The sequence below is a fragment of the Jaculus jaculus genome, chromosome 1 (assembly GCF_020740685.1).
Source record: "Jaculus jaculus isolate mJacJac1 chromosome 1, mJacJac1.mat.Y.cur, whole genome shotgun sequence".
Taxonomy (NCBI): Eukaryota; Metazoa; Chordata; class Mammalia; order Rodentia; family Dipodidae; genus Jaculus; species Jaculus jaculus.
Window position 1 is genome coordinate 96,470,507 of NC_059102.1, and position 16,214 is coordinate 96,486,720.

The 16,214-nt window shown below is 38.7% G+C and overlaps 1 pseudogene; it reads right to left on the minus strand.

Moving 5' to 3' along the window:
* Positions 1-766: 766 nt before the first annotated feature.
* On the minus strand, positions 767-1,279 carry LOC123458491 (annotated as a pseudogene).
* Positions 1,280-16,214: the final 14,935 nt, after the last annotated feature.

Consider the following 16,214-nt stretch of genomic DNA (forward strand, 5'->3'; position numbering starts at 1 on the left):
ACTTTGACTATAGCGCAGGGCAAGCATGTGTGAGAGACTGCTGTTATTTCTTTTAATTTAATTTGTTTAAGAAAGAGAGAGAGATGGAGGCAATAGAATGGGTGTGCCTGGGCCTCTAGCCACTGAAAATGAACTCTGGATGCATTCGCCACCTTGTGCATCTGGCTTTACATGGGTACTGGGGAATTGAACCTGGGTCCTTTGGCTTTGCCAGTAAGTGCCTCAACTGCTAAGCCATCTCCTCAGCCCCACTGTTTTTCCGATTGAATTGAGAGGCATAATTTTTGTGACACTACTTGGGAATTGGAATTTGGTGATTACATAAGAACTTTCTAATATGATTAGTAGTTCAAACAATATCTAGACTTTCTGAAAGTAAGTTTTCCTTCACTTCAGCATTTACTCAAAAGTCTTTTTGCTCACAGTTCTTTGAGGGATGCCTTTTCTTCCAGCTATTAAGGAACACAGAGAGTGTGTTCAATTCCCTTACATTTCCTCTACGTCTCTCCTTTTCTTCCCTCACCAAGCAGTTCCAACAACCTACCTTGCACTGAGGCTTCTCTTCCTTTGGCCTTCCATTTCCCTCTCTACTGACCTTCATGTTATCATTCTCCCCTTATTGATTGCTTTTCTCTCTTTGACTCCTCATATCAGGAAGATCGATTCTAGTTTATATTTTCCAGAGGACTCAGATAGGTCCATTCTCTACTAAACTCCCCTTTTTCTGATATAGTTTTTTCCTCAAAATTTTTTAAATTTATTTTTTATAGTGAAAAAACGGTGTATTTAGAATTAACCAGCTGGATCCAGTTTAGATGATCCCAATTTTGTTGGCAGCATCCAAAGCACCATAATGGGGAGCCAGCCCACTGTACACCTTCTCTCCATCAGGCCTGATCAGAGTACTGGCTTTGGCCACGTCAGAGTCATAGAGTTTCTTCACAGCCCGTTTGATCTGGTGCTTGTTAGCTTTGACGTTCACAGTGAACACCAGTGTGTTGTCCTCTTCTGTCTTCTTCATGGCTGATTGGGTGGTCAGGGGGAGCTGGATGATGGCACAGTGGTCAAGCTTGCTTCTCCTGGGGGCGCTCTTTCCAGGGTATTCAGGCTGCCTCCAGAGGCACAGTGTCTTGGGTTGCCGAAATGTGGGTGAAGTGCAGATCTTCTTCTATTTGCACCTGTGGGTGCCTTTCTGCATGGCCTTCTTGGCGGTTAGAGCCTTTGCTTTGGCTTTGGCTTTAGGAAGGGCAGGAGCTTCCTCCTTCACTTTTGGCACCATCTTGGTGAAATGGGTTTCTTTTTTTAAAAAAATTATTATTAGATATGGACATATTTTGTATGAAAACATCACATGTTGGTGCTATCCTTCCCTTCCTCCCTACCCTTTTTTTGAAGAGGACTTCCTCCTTGGGGATTCAGGTCAACCCCATGGGGATTGTGGGTCATCCTGTGTGTGTGTGTGTGTGTGTGTGTGTGTGTGTGTGTAGAGGCAATGTTTCTGTGCAAAACGTCCTAACTGTGGCTCTAACACTCTTTCTGCCCCCCCTTCAGCAAAATTCCCTGAGCCATGCGGGAGCATTTTAAGTCTACTTTAGTGATGTGCATGTAGGAGCATCTGGATCTCTGGTTTGGTAGGTGTTGAGTGTCCTCAGTATCTTTTCCATTACCCTTGTGCAGATAGCAGCTTAACTAAGAAAGCAGCGCTCTTGCTAATTTCCCCAATTACTCTGTGGTCTCAGCTGGGGCCTGGGGTTCAGTATGCTGGGTCCTTTATCTCCTCAGATACAGTTCCCATCTGAAAAAGACAAGCAGATTCTCCAATGGACAGAGAAGTCAGTGCCAGTTGAATGGTATAACCATTATTAATTTAGAGAGAATTAATTAAAAGAGTTTAGACACTCTTACAGTCTAAGGTTAGTGGGAGCCTGACAGTGGAAAGTAGAATCATTATCTGGATATGATTCTGACTTGTTTCCCAGTTCCAGATATGGTTTCATTTCCACTGAGGAGATCTGTTTTCCATCTGTTTTCCAATCCAAGAGCAGTTGGTTACCCACCAGGGTTATGTGCCACTATTTCACTTGTGTGAGCATCATATCAAATTGTTGGCTTCTGAGTCCCTTAGACTTTGAGTTGTTTGGAAAGATGTGGGCCACTTTCCCCTGGTAGCTAATGTGGTACCTTCCAGCACTAGATGGGTTAATTAGGGACTGGTTCTCCTCCAGATTCCAACCAGGTCTCTCCATGGTCCATACCAACAGCGTTTGGTGTCTTCAGCAATAGGGTCTTACCATTAACCTCTGGCTGGTAATCAAGTTCTCTGACAGAAGCCTGTCTTCTTTGTTTTGGGAGATCTAGTAGGTATCTCTGATCAACAGTTCACTGTGGATATAGACCACATCTTGGTACAGGGAATTAGAGGCCAGAACCAAAGGAAAAGAAAAAGGAAAAAGCCAGAGAAAAAAGAGAAACAGGAGAAATTTGAGGTTAGGTTTTGTCTCACTCTTTCCAGGCCCCTTAGATTCAGATGGTCTCTGTAAGGTCCTCTTGAGGATTCTACCATTTAGTATGACTTCCAGGATATGGGCTTCTATGGTACCAGTTCAGTTTGGACTTAGGTTTGTGTCCTCCCCTCACCCTCTCCCTTCCATCATGCCCTACTCTCCCTGTTGTGCAAGCCTCAAGACACTATTCAGTTATGTCAACAACTTGGGCTGGTTCAGGTTAGGAACTGCAGATGAATGAGATTATGCAATGGTTGTCTTTCTGTGATTGTGTGAGTTCACTTAAAATGATCTGTTCCAAGTTTGACCATTTTTCTATTTCATTATTTGAAATATTTCATTTCAATGTGTCACTTTTTTTCTTACTGCTGAGTAGAATTCCATTGTATAGATATACCACATCCTGGTTATCCATTCATCCAATGATGGGCACCTGGGTTGATTCCAGTTTTTAGCTATTATGAATTGAGCAGCTATAAACATGGTTGAATAAATATTTCTGAACTGAGATGTGGAGCTTTTAGGGTAAAAAAAAAGGGAATAACAGGGTCTCTTGGTAACTCTATCTTCATCATACACTTGAATTTTTATATATTTGCTATCCTTACTGTAGTAAGGTGGAAACTCATAGTTGTTTTAGTTTGCATTTCTCTAATGGTCAGGGATGTTTAACATTTTCTTAAGTGTGTGTTAGCCTTTTGTAATTCTTCCTCTGAGAACTCCCTATTTAGTTCTCTGCCCCACATTTGGAGTGGGTTGTTTTTCATTTCTGATTTTGTTAATTTGAAACTTCTCTCTCTCGCTCTCTCTCTTTTTTTTTTTTTTGCTTGATCAGTTTGTCCAGGGGTTTCATTTCATCAATTTTTGAAATTGTTTTCTTAGTTTTCAATTCATTAATTTCTGCTCTAATCGTTCCATTATTTCCTTCCATCTGGACCTCGTTGGGTTTGGTTCTTATTTTTTCCCCCCCAGAAACTGTAGGTTAACAGTTAAGTTATTGATATGTGATCTCTCTATCTTTGTAATGAAGGCATTTAGGACTATGAATTTTCCTCTTATGACTGCCTTCATTGAGTCCTATAAGTTCTGGTAGGTTGTGTTTTCATTATCATTCAATTTGAACAATTTCACAACTTCTTGTTTGATTTCTTCCATGACCCATTCATTGTTTAAAAGTGTGTTGTTTAGTCTCTAGGAAGTTGGTGGAGTTCTTGATGTGTCTCTTCTTGTTCATTTCTAGTTTTAATGCACTGTGATCTGATATGATGCAGGAAGTTACTTCAATTTTTCTGACTTTATGAAGGCATGGTTTGTGGCCTCATATATGGTCAATTTTGAAGATGGTTCTGTGGGCTGCTGAGAAGAATGTGTGTTCTGTAGAGTTGGGGTGGAAAATTCTGTAGATGTCTATTACATCTAGTTGATCTATGATGTTGAGTTCTATTATTTCTCTGTTGATTTTCTGCTTGGAGGATCTGTCTATTGATGATAGCAGGGTATTGAAGTCTCCAATTATAATGGTGTTGGTGTTTATTTCTGTTTTATTGTTGGTCAGATTTTTGTTTTATAAACTGTGGTACCTCTGTGTATGGGACATAAATATTTACGATTGTAATGTGCTCATGTTGGATTATTCCCTTGATGAGTAAGAAGTGGCCTTCTTTGTCCTTTTTGATTACTTTTGGTTTGAAGTCTATTTTATCAGGTATTAGTATAGCTACTCCTTCTTGTTTTTTTTAATTTCAATTTTCTTGGAATATCATTTTCCAACCTTTCACCCTGAGGAGATGTCTATCTATAGTGGTGAGGTGGGTTTCTTGAAGACAGCAGATAGAAGGGTCCAGGTTTTTGATTCATCCTGATAACCTGTGTCTTTTTTTTTTAAATATATTTTATTATTATTATTTTATTTGAGAGAGAGAGAGAGAGAGAGAGAGAGAGAGAGAGAGAGAGAGAGAGGACACACAGGGCTTCTAGCCACTGCAATTGAACTCCAGATGCATGTGCCCCCTTGTGCATCTGGCTTATGTGTGTCCTGGGGAATTGAACCTGGGTCTTTTGCCTTTGCAGGCAAGTACCTTAACCACTAAGTAATCTCTCCAGCCCAACCTGTGTCTTTTGATGGGTAAATCCACTAATATTTAAGGTTACTGCTGTGAGGTTTGCATTAATCCCTGCTATGATGAGGTGATTTATGAGGTTTGGTGCTTTCTTGTGTTATATACTGTTTTGAGCCTGGTTTATTTTGTTTATTGTGATCTTCTTCTTGTTGGCTCTTGAGACTGGTTGTTTGACTGTTGTGTGTGGAGTATTCCCTCAAGTGCTCTCTGTAGGTTAGGCTTTGTGTTCATATAATCATGGAGTTGACTTTTCATGGAAAGTTTTTCTTTCACCATCTGTTATGAGAGATACTTTTGCTGGGTAAAGTAGCTTGGGTTGGAAGCCATAGATTTTCAGATTTTGAAGTATTCCATTCCAGATCCTTCTGGCTTTCAGGGTTTCCATTGAAAAATCTGATGTTATTCTAATGGGATTGCCTTTTGTACATTATGAATTTCTTCTCTCTTGCTGCTTTTAACACTATCTCTTTGCTTTCATTGTTAAGAGTTTTAACTATGATATGTCTTGGAGAGTTTCTTCTTTGGTCCTGCCTGTTTGGTGTCTGTGGGCTTCTTATATCTGGATGGGCCTCTCTTTGCAATATTTGGAAAATTTTCTTCAATAATTTTGTTGAGTATGTTCTCTATGCCTGTGGTCAGGATTTCCTCTCCTTCTGTTATACCTCTGAACCAGATGTTTGGTCATATCAGGGTGTCCCACAGTTCCCTCTTATTCTGTTTACTTCATTTTCTGAACTTAGCAAAGTTTTTGGCCTCCTAATCAATTTCTTCTGTCTTATCTTCTAGGTCAGAGGTTCTGTCTTCCACATGAGTAACTCTGTTGGTGAGTGGTTCCAGAGAGCTTTGTGTAATTTGTATTTGCTTTTTGTTTTCTGCTGTGTTATTTTATACTGTGTCCATCTCTTTTTTTGAGGTATGACTTTGAGTTCTGATTTTCTTGATGCTTTCTGTAGTTCATTCTTGCATTTGATCAAGTCTTCATTAAGCTTAATCAACCAGCTCTTGGGATCTTCCATTTCTTGACTTACCTTCAATTTATTTATATCTCTTTGGAGGGTTCTAACATTTTCTTCTATCAAGTTAAGCCTACTGTCAAAGCCTGAATGCTCTGGGAGATGATTCTATTCCTTTTCAATGATGCAATTGTTGGTTCTTTAATAGTTTGCTTCAAGCTCAGCGAATTTTTTAATCAGGGTCTTATTGGTTGTTGTGTTTTCATTTTGGGAATGAATTGCTATTGATTTCTTTATGATTTCATTGGAGGCTTCCACAGTAGGACTAGGCATCCTTGGAGATCTCTCAGTTATCTGACTTTTGTTTGCTTTTTTGCCTTTTTGTCTACCCATTTTAAGAAGACTTTTTACTTTATTGAGGAGGAAGCAAGTTTTTGTCCTTTGGCTCAGTCATCCTCTGACTCAGGTGAATGGGGATGTTGGTACCTAGTGGCCAGTCAGGATACCAGAGCAAAAGGCCTGATTCCACAATTCACACAGGCTCCAGGCCTCCCTGAGCAAGGCACAATGGGACCTACCAGGACCAGGGACTAGGAGGAGTAATGGAACAGGGATCTGGCCTACTTTGTGCTGTGTCCTCCAGGACACAGACCAGTGCATGCAACCCAGACTGAGGAGGTGGGAGGAACCCAGATACAGTAGTCTGGCCTACTCACTCCTGACCTTTACACACACCAACACAGTGTCTTGGCAAGGAACTCTAAACTGGGAGGTGGGAGGAGCCCAGAAATGAGTCTGACCTATGAACTACAGACTGCCCTGCCTGTCCATACACTGTCTGCACAAGGAAATCAGAAGAGGGAGGAGGTAGGAGGAGCCCAGAAATGGGTCTGGTCTGCTCACTCCAGACAGAAGCACCTGCCCACACACTGTATAAGAAACTCAGACCCTGGAGGTGGGGTAGGTTTGTTGTTTTTTCAATGTAGAGTCTCACTCTAGCCCATGCTGACCTGGCACTCACTTTGTAGTCCCAGGCTGGCCTCAAGTTCAGTGATCCTCCAACCTCTGTCTCCTGAATACTGAGATTAAAGGCATGTGTCACCATGCCTGGCTGATACAGTTTTTAAAGATATGCTAGCCCATAGAAATCAAATGCAGACTTCATATGTAATTCTATATTTTCTTGAAACAAATAAAATGGATTTTGATAATATGGTTGGTTTATCTAATATGTCAAAGAATAGTTTCCTTTCTGCACATAATCAATTGAAAATCATTACTGAGATATTTTTATTTTCATCTAAGAGGTTCAGTTTCTGTTTCATATCTATAGGATCTTTCCAGTTGGAGAGATCACATTTGAAATGTTCGGTGTGGCTAGCAAACAGCAGAGGATTTAAATCTGTACTACATTTTATATCTCTTAAACATGCACTTCTTTTTACTTCATGTATTTTTACTTGAAGCAAATTATATAAAATGGGAAAGCTACATTTTCTATTTACTGTCTTCACATTTCAGTAAACTATCAGCAATTGCCTATTGATGGGTTGGTAACATTAATTTTAACTGTGACTTATTCAATAAAACACACTTTCTCCTACCACAATTTCTTCATGTTTAAAATTTCCCCTTTCTTCCCCATACTTATAATTCAATAGCCACATCATTCCTACTTTGTTCAATATGAACCTTTGTGAGTATGTTGGGTGGGATGTTGAGTAGATGTGTATTATTTGCAGTTCTGTTGCACTAGAGAGCAGCATATCCACAGAATACTCACCACTCAGGCAAGTGAGACAAAATAGGATTTGTAGCTAAAACCAGTGGAATGAATGATTGTGTCTATTTTTCTTTTCTTTGTTTTCTTAAGCAGAGATGTAGCCAAAGACATCCCCATATCTCCTGGATTTTCTGTCAGTCACAAGTAGCAGGACCCCACCATGAAGCAGAGGCTCTCTAATTTTATTTTTTCTTGACAATTTTTATATAAATACAAAATGTATTTTGAGAATAGTCCCCTCCCTTCACTCTTCTTGTACCCACTCTCACATTCTATTCAATGGACTCCTTTCTCCCTCCAATGGGTTGCTCTACTATTTTTTAAAAATATTTTTATTTATTCATGAGAGAGAAAGAGGGGGAGAGGGGGAATCCACAGTTGTTTTATGTCTCTGGCCACTGAAAATGGAATCCAAATGCATGTACCAGTTTGTGCATGTGGTTTTATGTGCATACTGGGGAATTGAACCTAGGCTGACAGGCTTTGCAAGAAAGCACCTTTAACCACTGAACAATCTTCCTATTCCCTGGCCTACTATTTGGTATCTTTATTGTCTTTTTGCCTTATTCATCATCCATGGCAATGTATTGATGGACCTAATATTGTGCAAGGAACAAGAGCTGCTGTGAGGTCATAAAAGTATTAACCACCATGTGTCCAGGATACAATGTTCCCCAGCATTCTTTTGCATCCTCTGGCTATTACATTCTTTCCACCACTCTTCAGCAGTGTTCCCTGAGCCTTGGTGGGTATGATGGAGATCTTATTTAAAGCTGTGTTGTTTAACTTTCACTTTTTCTCAGCACTTTGATGACTTGGAGTCTCCCCAGTAGTCATCTCCATTTGAGAAAAAAAGCTTCTCTGATCAAAAGTGAGAGCAGCACTACTAGATGAACAAAAACATGAGATTTTAGAGGAAAATTTAATGGGCACAACATGCCATTTAGCCAAAGCTTCCCCCATAGCATCCACTTTGATTTTAATGACAAAGACAGTTTTATAAGCTGACATGAAATCACTGGGTTAAGAGTAGCTTATAAAATGGCAAGGAGGAGAGGAATGAAACAGGACAAGATGAGGAGGTTATTAAACTATTGGGGTTGTTAAAATTGGAGGAAGCAGGAAGGACACACATTCCTTACTATTTCACAATTTAATGAACAAAACATTCACATATACATTTGCTAACCCTCTCATCAACTTGCTTCTAGGCAGTAGTTTCCAAACAGAATTCTAGGATTATAATTCTAGAATAAAAATGAAAGTCCATAATTTTCTCTTATTATATAAACTGACATTTTAAGTTATAATTATATATAGTTAAAGATCATATTCATACAGTCTTGTGCTTAATAGGTCTCATAATCTCTATAGAATTTATCAGGTAGTCCTTATTAACTATATGATATTTTAATATTCATATTTTAATGTTAAAGTCTTATTTCTGTTTCCTATTGGTAATTTCAATCTTAGTTCCCTATTAACTTTTTTTACAAATAATAGCAAATATAGTGACTCCTGACAGAATAGCTTACTTGGCTTAATTTTATATCTTTTTTTTTTTTTGAGGTAGGGTCTCACTCTAGCCCAGGCTGACCTGGAATTCACTATGTACTCTCAGGGTGGCCTCGAACTCCTACCTCTGCCTCCCGAGTGCTGGGATTAAAGGCATGCGCCACCACGCCCGGCTCTTAATTTTATATCTTAAAATTCTTCATTTTACACCTTTGGTTTCCTCACATGCTCGTGGCATTTTGACAGCAGTCTTCCTATCACAGCCCTTCAATGATAGCAAAGGTACAAGTGAGCACTATTTTGCTTCAGATGATGAGGTTAGTAGCTTATGGTGATCTAGGTATACAAATCTATTAAAGTTCTGGTGCTGGTATTGTTTTTTCTCTGGGCTTATGCCTATGGTCCATTCCATGCTCAATTCTTGAGTCATGTTTACATGCCTGGACAGAAGCATGCTGACTTCTGAGAGACCTGAGAGATCCCCATCTCAGTATATACTTCTCACTTGCCAGATGATGGCTATGTTCTAAACAAAATCATCTCTCCTTTTGCTTCCATATTTTATTAAGAGAAATGAAAGACTTTGTTTCTTAGTAAGTTTTACTAAAATATGGCAAAACATGTAATTTTCAGGATGGGATCATTCTATGATGCCTATTTTTTTCTCATATTATGTTTGCTTTGATTTTATTTACTTAAAGTATATTAAAGTTAATAATGAAGAAATTGGGACTCATACTTTAATTGCCCTTGCTATTTATTTACTAGTAACTCATTTTTTAAAAAAAGATTTTATTTCTTATTTTATTTATTTGAGACACAGAGAGGGAGAGAGAGAGAGGTAAAGTGAATGTCCCAGGGCTTCTAGCCACTTAAAAATGAATTCCAGACACATGTACCCCCTTGTGTATCTGGCTAATGTGGGACCTGGAGAATCAAACCAGGGGTCCTTAGGCTTTGCAGGCATGCACCTTTACTGCTAAGCCATCTCTCCAGCCCATAGTAACTCATTTTTATTTCAGTGTAAAAAAGTATTGGCCTTCAATGAGTCTTATGACTTAGATAGCTTGAGAAATATCAATATTATCCTTTGGTCATGGAATAGGCAAGGGCTTCCTATCCCTTCCTCATCTTCTTATCCTTTGTGTCCCGCCTTAGGTTTTGACAGGAGGAAGGGAACATAAAACCCTAGCCACCAGAAGGAATAAAGGAGACATAATAATAGTTTTAATGAAAAAACCATGATCACTTTCATTATTTTGCCTAAAACTAGTCCCTGCATCAACTAACAGATCTACCATTTTATGAGGTTTTCTTAAATGGACTCTCTGTTTCAGGCATTGTCCTTGGTGAGGGACAGGGGAAATCTCTAGTTTCCTCTTGTTAAAGCTTTAAGGTAGTATATTCACAAAATTGGCTGCTATACAACAGAATCTCATGGAAAGTTTTATAGAAAGTATAGATTCTGAGGTTCCATCATCAAACCTACTGAATCACTATCTCTGTGGGTGGCATCTCTGAATATGTGTTTTAAAAAGATTTTTGGAGTTTGATTATTGACTTTGGCACGGGTGGCACTATTTTAGTTTTTGGTCACTATTTTCAATGAAGTAAAGTAGAATCAACAACTATTGGAATGTGAAAAAGTAATCAATTCAATAAACATATATTAATTCAGTACTCTTCTTTTCCAGCTGGTGGATACAAAGTTGTAGTAGTCAGGCTAATTAATGCTGGATGTCATAATCATAACATTCACACTATATATTAAGTATAGTAAGCATGTTTATATAATAGAACTTTATTGCAGCTCACACAGGGTCTGGTACAGGTGTTCCTACTCAGACTGGCAAGGTTTTTGTGAAAGTGAACCAGAAATCCAGGCTCAGTAAACTTCAAATCCTACCTGAACCCTTATATATGGCCTCCAGGTTGCGCATGTAGGAAGAGATAGTGATGATCTTGTTCATGAAATTTTTACAGAACAGACCTACAAGTAGTATGCATTTCTCATGCTCACACTGCCAATCCAGAAGTAGTTGTAATACCTCAAGGCAGGGAGAAACAAGTTCTTCCTGAGTATTCAGGAAGGAGGGACTACGGACTGCTAAGTACACAGTGTCTCTGCCATAGGCATGTAAAGTTTAGTGTCTGGTCATCCTTTAAGCAGCAAGTTTTTCTTATAGTCATGGGAAATAAGACCATTGATGAGACTTGGGATAAGCAAGTACAAGCTTCTATGAAGGGATTTGTGAAGGTCGTTGTGCTCCTTATCCTCTGTCCCAAAGAACTGATAGTAATATAAGCAACTTTGGTTTTGTATTATCAATAAAATTCCTACATCTAGATTCATGAATTGTTTAGTGTCTTTGAGAGATAGGCCATCAACATTCAAAATATTGAGCAAAATATTATATATTATAGAATGTTAGCATGATATATTGTATAGTAAATGTCACAAGTTTGGGATCACAGGACAGTACAGAGAAGACAGAAGTCTGTCTGGCTTAAAGAAACTTTGAAGGTTTTATTGACTTTCATGATGTCTGCAAACATTATAGGAAGATTAACATATGCATAGCTTTTGTAGATAGTATCGGACATTATCTTGTCCAGTCTCTTAATTATTACAGCTACACTCACCAAAGTTCTGCAGGGACAGGGTAGAGATCTTTGTCCTTATGTTATATTTTATGACATTAAATGTCATTAGGATTTGATATCTTTAGCTAACTTGGTTCTGTTAGATTTTCATATGTTAAGATTAATGTTGGACCTTGTGGATACCAGGAACAAAAGTAGCATGAATAAGAGCATGGTCAGAGTGTGTTGCTTTATAGCATAATGTCCTTGAATTTGGTGTACATAATTATTTCTGTAAAACTTTTTCAATTTAATTTTTCAGACTTACATAATATTGTCACAATGATCTTCCAGTTTTACTCTTAATTGTTCTTATGAGGTATTCTTTTGTCCCCAAATCTGAATCTTAGCTATGTGCTACCAGAGTTCTGCTTGTAGCTCATTTGCTTCCAGCCATTAAGAAGTCTAGTGGGGTAGTTCTTCTAAGACTATCATCATTTTTACCAAAAACAACTGATAACTGACCACTCAATGATTCATTTTTAAAAGTTATTTTATTTATATATTTTAAAGCAGAGAGAGATAGAAAGGAGAGAGAGAGAGGGGGGGAATGGATTGCTAGGGCCTCTAGCCACTGTAAATGCCACTTTGTGCATCTAGATTTATGTGGGTACTGGGGAATCATACTGGGGTCATTAGGCCTTGCAGGCAAGTGCCTTAATTGATGAGCTTTCTCTCTATCCATGATTTATTTTTTAAATGGATACCATGGAAATAGATGCTTCAATAATGTTTTTTCATTTAACTTCTGTCCCACTAACATTCTCATTCTGTTCTTTCAAGGCATTTCCAGTATGTGTTATGCTTAGTCTAATCAAATAAACAAGCTTGGCCTCCAGGTCAGTGCATGTTTTAGGATCCTTGAAAGCAGACTGACATAATAAGAATGGCCTCATGTAAATTCACTTTTTGATTGTGGAGGTTAGGGTCTAAATCTGAGGAGACAGAACACTCTTCAATCTTGTCCACTGAAAAAGACCATAATATTCAGTGGATTTGGGTGATTTAAGTAGTAGCTTAGCTAGTTAAAAGTAAGACCTGTGGGCTGGAGAGATGGTTCAGCAGTTAAAGGCTCTTGCTTGCAAGGCCTGATGGCAATGGCCTAGGTTGGCCCCAGTACCCATGTAAAGCCAGATGCACAAAGTAGCCCATGAATCTGGAGTTTGTTTGCAGAGGCAAAAGGCCCTGGTGTGCCCATACTCATTCTCTCTCTCTCCCTCTTTCTTTCTCTGTTGAATAATAAATAAATAAATAAATAAATAAATAAATAAATAAATAAATAAACAAATAGGATCTGTGTTAGCCAACTTCCCTTTCTGCCATAAATATTGAGAACAGCAACTTCAAAAGTGGCAAAACTAATTTGGTCACAGTTTTCGAGGTTTTGGTTCATGGTTGCTTGGCTCTGCTTTCATGCCTTGAGCCTATGGTGGCATAGTGCATTGTGACAGGAGTCTATGGTCGGGTGAAAGAAGCCTGTTTACATCATGGCAGCCAGGAAGCAAAGGGAGAGACAAAAAAGTCTGGGGTCCTGATAGCCTATACCCTACTTCAAGGGCATTTCCCAATGACCTAACTTCTGAAAGGTTCCACAACCTCCCAATAAGCCTTTCACATATGGGCTGTACAGTAACACTTCAGATCCAAACTATAGCTGGATCTGTAAAAGCCACATAGCCATAGACTCACCAAGTGGTCTCTAGCTTCAAACATAATAAAGTCATTTGCTGGATAATAACTTTTGGATTAACAGTTTCAGATAGTGGTCCCATAAGATTAAAATGGAGATTGAATTTTTTTATTGATTAGTGATATCAGTCGCTGTGATATAATGCCATGTACCACTCATGCCCATGTAGTGATGCTGTTATAAACAAACCTCTGTTATGTGCTGTATAAAAAAGTACAGTAGTACTACTATGTATAGTACTTAATATGTGATAATGGCAATAAATGACTAATTTGGTTTATATTTTTACTATCCTGGACTTTTTGTTATCATTCTAAAATACATTCCTAGTTATTAAAAATATTTACTAGGGGGCTGAGGATATGGCTCAGCAATTAAAGGAACTTATTTGTAAACCCTGCCAGCCTGGATTCAGTTCCCTTGTACCCACATATAACCAGATGTACACACTGATGCATGTATCTGAAGTTTGTTTGCAATGGCAAGAGGGCCTGGTGTATCCTGGTGTATCCATTCTCTCTCTCTGTCTCTTTTTATTTTTCTCATCTTGCAAATAAATATATGAATAAACAAACAAATAAATAAAATTATTTAAAATAGAACAAAGTGGGGCTGGAGGCATGGCTTGGTGGTTAAGGCATTTGCCTGCAAAGCCAAAGGACCCTGGTCTATTCCCCAGAACCCAAGTTAGCCAGATACATAAGAGGGTGCATGCGTCTGGAGTCCATCTGCAGTGGCTGGAGGCCCTGGTGTGCCCATTCTCTTTCTCTTTCTCCCTCGCTCTTTCTCTGTCAAAATAAAATAAAATAAAATAAAATAAGTTATTTTTAAATTTTTTTCATTTATTTTTATTTACTTATTTGAGAACAACAGACACAGAGAGAAAGAGGCAGATAGATAGAGAGAGAGAGAGAGAGAGAGAGAGAGAGAGAGAGAGAGAGAGAGAGAGAGAAAGGGTGCGCCAGGGCCTCCAGCCACTGCAAACAAATTCCAGATGCATGCGCCCCCTTGTGCTTCTGGCTAACGAGGGTCCTGGGGAATTGAGCCTCCAGCCGGGGTCCTTAGGCTTCACATGCAAGCGCTTGACCGCTAAGCCATCTCTCCAGCCCAAATAAAAAATTTTAAATAGAAAAAAGAAAAAAAACATTTAGTAGGGCTAGGGAGATGGATCAGCCATTAAAATGCTTTCCATGCAAGCACGAGGACCTGAGTTCAGATCTGTAACATCCGCCTAAAAGCCAAGTGTGGTGGTAGGTGCCTATAATTCCAGTAGCAGGCAGGCAGAGACAGATGTGTCCCTAGGATTTGCTGGCTAGCTTAGTCTAGCCAAATTGGTGAGTTCTGGGTTTAGTGAGAGAACCTGCCTCAAAACGATTAGGCTGGAGAGCAATTGAGGAAGACACCAGTGCTGTCCTCAGCTTTCATGCACATATGCACCCATGAATATGAGTACACATGCACACACGTATGCACACCATACATAGATATGCAAGCAAACAGATCTTACTGACTCCTTGTTTGATCAGAGTCAAGTGTTTATTTTGTGTCTTCATTGCATTCTTTTCTCTTGTCCTTGCTTTGGTCTCAGGTTGTTTTATCATGAAGGAGAAACAGATTTTACATATATGCATGCCGTAGAGAATAAATGTGTCGTAAGATAGACCATTTGGGTTTATTTGTTTTGTTTATTTGAGGCAGGGTGTCTTGCACTTTAGCCAAGATTGACCTGGAACTTGCTTTGTAGGCCAGGCAGGCCTTGAACTCATGGTGATCTTCTTGTATCAGCCTGCCAAATGCTGGATTATAGGCATGCACCATCAGGCCTGGCTCCATTCAGATTTATGTATGTATACTCTGTGATATTCACATGATGATGACATCTAGTGATGCATGCCTCAGAATGTATCCCTATCATTAAGCAATTCATAATTATAAATAATTAATGAGAGTAATTGATTGGCCACTTAAAATTGCTTTTCCTTGTTAGGATTATGTGCTGAGTAATTGCTCTTGTGAGTTATTATAATCCTGGGATGCATCTCTAGGAAATAAGAGGAAAAAGTTCCATGTATAAAAATAGTTCATTGAACCATTATTCAAAATAGCACTCTTTAAATAATGCAATATCTAATAGGAGAAGAATGGTTAAGTAATTGATAATGCTCCCAAATAACAAATAATCATCTAATTGTAAAAAATGACAGTTGATGACTTTAGAGCAACATCAAGCCTATTATATAATGTGAAATTAAAACAGCAGGATACAGAGATATGTGTTTTCCTACCACTGAAACAAAGACTCACTGGGAGAAGAAGGAAATGAGAGGAACAAAGCAGAGGCCAGTGAGATAAAGCACAATCTCTTTCAGTGAAGCTTGAAATATGGACAAATGAAAGGCAAGAGAGGCTGGAAAAGTTGTAGCACAATCCATTCATCAGCTTTAATACGCTGGCATTATTGTAGATCCCATGAGGAAATAAAAGAGAGATGGTTTTAAAATCGTGCTTCCCTAGGCCCTTGTCTGTACAAGGTCACAATTTCATTGAGAGCTTCTTGTAAACTTGAAAGCATTTCAGTTATTAATACATTCGGATGAAATTTGAAATTCCCCAGCAAGGTGTAATTTGTCTTTTAAAATCATAGCTTTTTCTAGAAGGCACATACTTCACAGACAGCTACCAAATATTTGAATTTTAACAATTTTGAGGTGGGTCCCTGCTCTTGAACTGAGTTTTGTTTAAAATGGTTTGAATATATCTTCTCTAATAGCCGACCAGAGGCTGAGCATACACTAAGGACTCATTATTTTGCCACTAAGAAAGTTGAAAAATAATATTTATTAAGCTCTTGGGAATATGTGCTAAGAACAAAACAAGTTATACAGAGGATGTCATGGTTTGCAAAAAAGTACCTTGACTTTGAAAGTAGACTAACATGGTTGTAGCACAGTATCAAAAGGCCAAAGAGGGGTTGTGAAATCATATTTTCCATTACTTGCTCTCCTG